Consider the following 7,299-nt stretch of genomic DNA (forward strand, 5'->3'; position numbering starts at 1 on the left):
GCAACTGCTTCCCTGTAGTGAGTGTCACATCATATCATACAGTCAGCAAACCAAAACGCCCTCTGTCCCATTACAAAGATGTGTGGCGAGCCCTAACGGGTATTTCAGAATAGGTTTAAAAAACAATCTAAAATGGTTATATGATCCAGTTTGCATGCCGGCCACCCTGTTTTAATGCTGTTCTGTCTTCAACGGTTTGTCCGAAGACGTGCCAGTGTTACGCGCCGAAATACACAATTTTATCATGAAAAATGCAAATGAGATTGTGCCAAATTTTCAAGAACAAAAAGGATTTTACAGCCATTATTTTCTTGTTCCAAACTAAGATGGCAGACTTCGGCTGATCCTGGATCTGAAACATTTAAATAGGGCACTCATAAAGCGCCTATTCAAAATGAAATATATCTTATCGCATGTATGCACACACGATTGGTTTGCGTCGATAGATCTGAAGGCTACATCCTTTCAAATACAAATTTGATGACATCACTGGATGTTTTTGAGAATCAAGTTCGAGGGAACATTGTATCATTTCTAAGTCCTGCCATTCGGACTGTCTCTGGCTCCTCGCACATTCACAAAGTGCATTTATGCGGTTATCGCCCCTCAGTGGCATATCCATCTTGAACTACCTTTATGATTGACAGTTACTGGAACAATCAGAGGCTTTGTTATGCCAGCACAGAGACTTACTGCTTCAGCCATTCTACAGTGTCTGTCTCAGTTCAAATTTGGAGAAACTGTTGCGAAGGCAGCCTTCATTCCATTAGGTCTCTTACACATGAGACCTCTTCAGTGCTGAAGTGCCCCATGCCATGAAGTGCTTGGCGCCAAGGTGCATGCGCATCACTATGTCCCGCCGCTGCTCCTGCATTTTACCAGCGAGGTGTCGCACTGGGGCAAGTTGTGATACGGCGCCAGAAGCTAACGGCTGTATTTCTAGCCTTAAAGGCTTTTCAGTCAGAATAAACAAACTGTCATGTCAAACTGTTCACTCTGACAACTTGACAGTTGTGGCACATATAAAACATCAAAGTGAAATTCAGGAGACTTCCTCGTCAAACTGTATTGAGGATTTGGGAAATATTTGGTTATGCAAAAATCTGTCTGTTTGCCTTAGTGTCCAAAACCCACTGTCCCCTCTGGTACTCTAAATCCCAAGTTGTCAGGTGGAAAGTGGTGAAAGTGGATGCTTCAAACACAGTTTGGGGGGCAGTGTGCGATGGACACCGACTTTTAACACCTCGACAGGTGCGAAGAGGGTGTGGCACATCAACCGCCAAGAGCTATTGGCTGTAATTCTAGCATTAAAGGCTTTTCAGTCAGAAATAGTGAGCTGTTATGTCCTGGTTCGCTCAGACAACATGACAGTTGTGGCATATATAAAATGCCATGGCAGAATTCATTCACTGCCACTGTGGAGACTGATGTGTCGCCTCATCGAGCATCATCTCCTCACCCTGAGAGTGACATATGTCCCAGGAAGCCTGAATTACACCGCAGACCTTCTGTAATGCCAAGGGGTGATACCAGGCAAATGGTGACTTCATCCTCAAACTGTACTAAGTATTTGGGAAATATTGGGCAAGCAGAAATCAATCTATTTGCCTCAGTGGAGAATGCCCATTGTCCCCTCCTGTATTCAAAGTCCCAAGCTCCACTGGGAACAGATGCAATGGCACACAAATGGCCGGCGAAACGCAAATGCGTTTTCCCAAGGTATGCCTTATTCACATATGCAAAGTCCAAGAGGACAAGGAAACGGTTCTATTAGTTGTGCCGAAATGGCCCAACCAGCCACGGTTTCCAGAAATGATGGAGATGCTGTATAGCTCACCATGGGAAATACCACTGTGGAGGGATCTTCTCTCTAAGGTGCAAGCCACAATCTGGCATCCCCAGACCCTGCTGTGGAACCTGCATGTGTGGCCACTGAACGGGGTGCACTACATGCACCAGGACTGATGCGTTCAGTCATAAACACCATTTTACAGATCAGAGCACCATCCACGAGATGCTTCTATGCACTAAAATGGAAGGTGTTCACTGATTTGTGTCTCTTACATGGCAAGGTACATGAAATTCTTACATGAAATTCTAATATTTCTTCAAGAGCGTTTAGACACAGGACTCACCCCCTCAACGCTCAAAGTGTATATGGCAATTATATCTCCGTATCACACACATGTAGCCGGTGCCTCTATAGGAAAGCAAGATGAAGGAGCAAGAAGATAAAACCCACCTCGGCCGGCTTCAGTCCCAACTTTAGACTTAACTTTAGTCCTAAATGCTCTCACAGGGCTCCCCTTCGAGCCTTTGGACTTTGTTGAATTGCACATGCTCTCCAATAAGACCGCACTACTGCTGGCTCTGGCCTCAGTAAAACGGGTAGGTGACCTGCATGAACTATCAGTCAACAATTCGTGTCTAGAGATTGGCCCCGGACTTTCAAGAGCCACTGTCAAAACCAGGAAAGGCTATGCACCCAAGTTCCTAACCACGCCCTTCAAAGCGCAGGTAGTTCACCTTCAGGCCATCTTCCCTCCTCCATTTAATTCGGATGAGGAACAATCACTGCATTTGTTATGCCTTGTAATGGCACTACATGCATACATTGACCGTCTGATCAGCTCTTTATATGCTATGGATGACGCACAAAAGGAATGTCCATCTCCAAGCAAAGGCTTTCTCACTGGATTGTCGATGCAGTTACCCTGGCTTATGAGTCGCAGGGTAAGACTTGCCCAAGTGGTTGTTAAAGGACACTCAACTAGAGGCATGGCCTCCTCATGGTCTTGGACAAATGGTGTGTCCTTACAAGACATATGTTTTACAGCAGGATGGTTCTCTCAAAAGTCATAAAGACCATTATGTCACAAGCACTTTCATTTTAAATAAACACCCTTCCCGACTGGGTTCATAAGGAGTTAATTCATACTATATGACTATAGTTCATATATTCGTTATGAGTGCTCTCCTCCTGGCCAACACTAGGATCACTCACTGCGGCATATTCATGTCGGTCACCATCCCACAAGACTGCGGCACCATGTTTCCCCTCTGGGAAGTTATGTCATGTAGTCCGGCATGATGGCATTCTGTTCTCCATATGCATAGCTATGCAATGTCAAGTGTACTGAGTCGCAAGGGAACATCTCGGTTATGTACATAACCTCGGTTCCTTGAGATGAAGGGAATGAGACATTGCGAACACTAGCCGCACTACAAGACTCTGTAAAAGTTTCGCATAAACACATATACATTCATAGGGCAAAATACTCATGTCAATAAACGTGTCTTGAACATATTTGTGTCTGTGTGACAATGAGAGCATTGATGAGATTTGCATGTAAATTGCTGCAAGATAAGGTACAGATGCTCTCTGTAAAACAAAAAAAATGTCAGCTCTGTCAGCAGGTGTTTCGTGAAGCAGCTGCTTTAATCTGGAGACCAACATAACATAATTCAGTGGTTCTCAACCGGTGGGGCACGCCCCCCGGACACTCTCCCGGGGGGGCGTGATAGGCTACGATGGAAGGGGAAAAAAAACTGGAAAAAAAATTTTTTGGGCACATTTTTTTTATCACTAAACTACTGTCATAAAAAGTTATAGTTTTGTATATACATAACTCCTGAATAAAAATAAAAATGTGTTTGGACTGATTTAAAAAAAAAACGTTTTGAACAAATTTGATTGGTTTGTCGATAGTGAGCGCAAATGCAGGTGATAAGCATGTTTCATTAAGCGAGTCATTGAGTCGTTCATTCAAACGATTCGTTCAAACGGCCGATTCATCAAGAATGAGACAGATGTTTGCGAATGGGTCATTGAATCTTTGACTCAACCGATTCGTTCACAACACTGAATCATTCAAAACACGATTGAGTATTGCCGTGAGATGCGCTATGGCTATGCTGTGATCTTTGTTTGGATTCATCGGATCTATTTTCGCTGCTAAAATAGACCAAAACAGTCATTATTCCGTCTAAAATGTAAGTGACTTAATATTATTAACTTGTTTGTTGAACTGTCATATGAAATCAGTGTCACATTTTCAATCGTGAGGTGATGGTAAATTAAGTGATGGTCAATTGTCAGCTCTCTTGGTCGTCAGGTCGTGTGATGTATGTTGCTGAACTGTATTCAGATGTTATAAATATAAAAACACCACATTTTGAAATTTAACTGCAGTATGTCAATTTAGTTTATTTGTGTGTGATGTGCTCATATCCATCCATCCATCCATCCGGTTGACGATGGATGGATGGATGGTGCTCATATCCCAGATAGCAATAAGTCGGCGGTCCGCTGGCGGTGCGCCGGCGGCAGTAGAAGCGGCAGAATGGCGATATCGCAAACACATTTGACGGCGGTCCGCCGGCGGCAGCCGCTTTTTAAAAGCAGCCGCCTTCCTACCGCCTTCGATACACGGACGAAGGCGGTAGGCCAGCCGCCGCTCCGCCGCCGTTATATCGAAGGCGGACCGTCGGAGGCAAACGCATATATACAATGCCGCCGCTTATTGTATATATATATATATATATATATATATATATATATATATATATATATATATATATATATATATATATATATATATTTATTTATATAGCATGCAGTTTATCAAGAATAATGATTGATCAAACCAGACAAATTTCCATTTGGCGTTTTAATTCCACATTTCAAAGTACAGTAACTGTCATTGAAACAAGATGTCAGATCACTGAAATATAAATAACAGAAAAATACAAACATTATATATACACACACACACAAAAGAACATGCAGGTTTCCAATTTCTTTTTTTTAAAAAACACTATTGTAACACTTACAATAATTGTTAATAATATAAAGAGGTCAGCTCTGGGATGAAAAGAATTACCAGTAAACACAAGCAATGAGGGTATTTGGTACCAAAGAAAGTGCAGGATACCAAATAAATTGAGGTATAACATCATATTTACAAGTCATTTCTAACAATAGGTTAAGTGGTAATAATTTAGAGTAAAGCTCTGGAGTAGAATATACCATTATAACTGCAATGCTGACCTGTGGCACAAGGATTTACAAGCTATATTTAAAAATAGAATAGTTAAGCACAGTAACAATGAAATAAGCAGCAAATTGTATATGAAATAATTGAGATCTTTGGTATCAAGGAATGTGCAGGATAACAGGTATAATATACATTTTGACATTCAACTTACACATGACAACAAGTGGGAATAAATATAATTAACAGCAGAAAATCTGGCTGTAGAGAACACAGCCAATCAGAATGTCTGGAGAGGTTGGGGACTGTGTGGCGTAGTGGGCTAAGAATCACCGGTTTTCCCGACCTCCAGAATGAGGCAGTGCAAATTAGCATATCTTCAGTGATTCCTCGTATGCCTGTATAAAAGGACAAACCATCCCATATTCATCCAAGGAGCTGCCCTCAAAGCAGGGTCACGAGAAAAAAAAAAAAAAAGAGCAATTTCCACAGTGAACAGTGTGGATTGGGTGAGTGTAGTCTGACACTTTTAGCAGGCTTTTTAGGGGTCTTGATGTTACTGACTGCAGGATAAAGAAAGGGTTCCAGTTGTCAGTGATGCTGGGGTGTCAGTAGTCAGCCTAGGTTTAAGGGGTCGGCTGTGGGTCCCTCTCAGCTGTGCGGCGCCTTTTTCCACCTTCATGTTCAGATGCTCCTTTCAGGTAACGTTAACCTGGATCGCCTCATCAGTGGCATCCTGTGTTGCCGGGTTCTTCCGGATAGCTCCTGTAGAAAATAAAGATCTCTCATTCCATTTGAATGGCATAAGGTCATACACATCTACTTAAATGTAAAAAAAATATCCAACTTACTTTGAACAATGGTCTTCAGGAACATGTCTCTAAAACATGCTTTATCCACCTACACTGGTCCAGGTTGTATTGATGGAAAGGTGATTAGAGAAGATACTCTGAAGCATTCGCCACACGGTTGTCTTTAGGTCCCTCCCACATTTGATTGCCAAAAACCGAAACTGAAAATACAAAAAAAAACATGTTACAAATTACATTTCTCTGAAGCTTCTCATAAATTTAAAATGTGACAGGCTGTGGATTCAGACTGTAGAATATGCAGTGTACAATCTTAATTTTACTTTTTAGATTACCCTATACCGTTATAAACGAAATCGGCACACTTACAAATCGTTGCTGGAGCTTTTTATCCTGCCTCAAACTGTTGTCAAGCAACGCCAAATCTTCCTGGGTGTCTAGGGGGGAGTAACAGATCCCCTGGCAGGGATAACTCTCCAACAGACACATTGGCACTGAAACGTTGCAGCATAGCATTTTGTCGTCCATGCTACGCACAACATCGCCAAATTCCAAGACGTCGCAGCATTAGGGTTTGATCTGCACCTACAGGGGTTCCCAGAATAAAAGAATCAAGTAGTCAGTCCTGGACCTTCAACTACTAAACTATGACATTTATATCTAGTCTACTACATGTACAGGTGGCTCCAGTGGGAATTAAATCAACAACCACAGGTGTTGTTTGCAAGTTGTACCTGATTGCCCAGTGCGAGCAAATGTCTTCAACATTGTCCCAACTTGCTTCACCTGCTCTTGAAGCGAGCCGCTGTCATCTGGGAAGTAACAATATATTGATTAGCAATACACTAAATATAATAGTAATATAATATAACCACAATTATCATACCAGTAACTTTCCCTGTAATTTCTATCCACAGTATGTTATGCATGGCATACAAGTTCATAATGAAGAACCCTTATGATAACATCAATTTCATTTTTTGTCTTTGAAGCAGAATATTTGTTTGTAAAAGGGGAGGAAAAAGAAAATAATGAAATATTGGTATACAGATTTTGGTTGATATATCATACTGTACAGTGAAATGTGCTATTGTTATATCCCTACTCACCTGAAGGACGGATAGATCAGGCAAATCTCCAGTCAGGCCTTTGTAGAGTGTGTGCTCCTTTTGAATAAAACTTTCATTAGTGGGAAGTTGCATATCCACATGTATTTTAATTCAAACATGCAACATATTGTAATAAATCTACAATATTCAGCCTTTACCTTACACCCTCGGTTGTTGCTCTACACTTTTATTATATTAAATACTTATTTATATAGCTTGCTCACTGTATAATCATGATAGCCTAATACTTATAACACAAGATTGCATCTTAAACGAATGACTGAGTTGAAAACTTGAATAAGAACGCATTTTACACAGAGGGGACCAGCTAGGGAAACTTACCTGCCTACAATAACTGTTTTCATTTGATTTGAGTTACATTAAACA

The 7,299-nt window shown here is 41.3% G+C and overlaps 1 long non-coding RNA gene across 1 annotated transcript; it reads right to left on the bottom strand.

Moving 5' to 3' along the window:
- Positions 1 to 6,202: 6,202 nt before the first annotated feature.
- Positions 6,203 to 6,994, bottom strand: LOC127652530 (uncharacterized). The gene is made up of 3 exons (XR_007971737.1): positions 6,913 to 6,994; positions 6,538 to 6,615; positions 6,203 to 6,388 (listed from the first exon to the last, which is right to left on the bottom strand). It is a non-coding gene; the product is annotated as an uncharacterized LOC127652530 (long non-coding RNA).
- Positions 6,995 to 7,299: the final 305 nt, after the last annotated feature.

The sequence above is a fragment of the Xyrauchen texanus genome, chromosome 2 (genome assembly GCF_025860055.1).
Source record: "Xyrauchen texanus isolate HMW12.3.18 chromosome 2, RBS_HiC_50CHRs, whole genome shotgun sequence".
Taxonomy (NCBI): Eukaryota; Metazoa; Chordata; class Actinopteri; order Cypriniformes; family Catostomidae; genus Xyrauchen; species Xyrauchen texanus.